Source organism: Lytechinus pictus, chromosome 6, assembly GCF_037042905.1.
Source record: "Lytechinus pictus isolate F3 Inbred chromosome 6, Lp3.0, whole genome shotgun sequence".
Classification (NCBI taxonomy): Eukaryota; Metazoa; Echinodermata; class Echinoidea; order Temnopleuroida; family Toxopneustidae; genus Lytechinus; species Lytechinus pictus.
In genome coordinates this window covers 20,047,501-20,049,175 of record NC_087250.1, presented here as the reverse complement: position 1 = coordinate 20,049,175, position 1,675 = coordinate 20,047,501, and the positions used below count along the sequence as shown (strand labels likewise).

General features: G+C 34.7%; 1 protein-coding gene across 2 annotated transcripts in view; it reads right to left on the bottom strand.

Moving 5' to 3' along the window:
- Positions 1–780: 780 nt before the first annotated feature.
- Positions 781–1,675, bottom strand: part of LOC129263698 (dnaJ homolog subfamily C member 5-like) — a 13,072-nt gene continuing 12,177 nt past the window's right edge. For both annotated transcript variants that reach the window (XM_054901597.2, XM_064101161.1), the window contains exon 6: positions 781–1,675. This exon is cut by the window's right edge and continues 1,166 nt beyond it. The gene's annotated coding sequence lies outside the window, so the exon portion shown is untranslated.

Genomic DNA, 1,675 nt, shown 5'->3' with positions numbered 1-1,675 from the left:
AATAATATCTAACCAAACAATATCTGAATTACTTGATTGAACGACTCACAATTGTCATTGCTGAGCTCCTATTTCTTGCCGTATTCTGCACACTGTCAAAACTGTGGTGTTAATAGAGGACCACACCCTCAGATGTTAAAATTACACCCTAGAGATAACATAACATAACATAACATAACACCAAAGAATGTAAGAACCAAAGGTGTTGTAATAACACCTGTAGGTGTTACACGAACTTTGTCAATTTAACACCGTTGTAAAATAACTGGTGTGGTCCTCTATGTACACCGGTTAACACCACAGTTTTTGCTGTGTAGTATGCTCTCTTAACTCTCTCTCTCTTTCTGATATGGATTTTTTTTTAATCATAATTTTATACCATATAATTATGTTTCACTAAAAAAACACACGTTTTCATGGCTTAGAAAATAGATAATATATAATCTTGCACCACTGGCGTACCTAGGATTTTCCAGAAGGGGGCAAATTTTGTGGAGGATATTTCGTCCGCGAAAAAATTTGACAAGCAAAAAAAAAAGGTCTTCAACCACAAATTAAGGATTTCTTACCACAAAAAAATTGACAAGCAAAAGATAAAAAATGGTCTTCAAACAAAAAAAGGGATTTCTTACCAAATGTCACTCGTCAGGTGGGGGGGGGGGGGGCAGGGATAGGTCCCCTGCATGAGTTGTGACTCGTCAGGGGGGCAGTCTGCATCCCTGCCCCCCCCCCCCCTTAGTTACGCTATTGTGTTGCACACAAAAACACAGACACTGGAAGCACATTTTATACATTATATAATATTATAATTAAAAATAAAAAACACTCCGTGGTACATGCGCAACTTAACTTTGATTCTTATTTTCTTTCGAATGCTTGGAAATGGCGACTTGGTATAATGAAGTGAAATATGCTGCCAAAGTAGTTTCAAGTATCATAATTCTAGTATCATTTCGATGGATCATTCAATTAACGATTCTCAATATACAGAGTTTATCAGGAAGGGGTTACACTGCAAAAACTCCGGTGTTGATTTAGCACCAGCCTGGAATCTATTATGTCCACACTAGAGTAGTGTTAAACAACACCAGTTCTGTTTTGGTCTAACACCAGATATGTGTTTATACAACACCAATTAGTATTAAACAGCATCGGTTTGATTCCAAACTGGTGTTGTTTCAATATTGCCGAGGCAATATATAGGCGGCCTACTGTAAATGTACATTGAAATTTTATTCTTTTTATTCCAAAATTTTCGCCATACAGATAAACCAGCAGGCTACTCATCATCATACCCTTTGAATCGTAAATTGTATGCCATATATTCTGGAGTATATTATTACCATTTTCATCTTCATAAAGAGAATACCCAGGAGAAATGCTATATTCTACTGTAGAGTACAAAGGCATTTTGAAATAAGTCTTTTATAATCATGTAATTCGGGATATAAAGAGAAAGAGAAAACGTTAATATGAAAGTACATTATATATATTTTTAAATATGAAAATAGTTTCTCCCCTTTTATGCGAGCAAGCAGATTAAGTACATATTATAAAAATAATTCCATATAGTATTAGAGTCTACTTTTTACAATGTATAAAAAACAGAAGACATTATAATATAAAATTCTTAATATGCCCATTAGGCCTCAGAAGAATTCGACATCTTGCGATT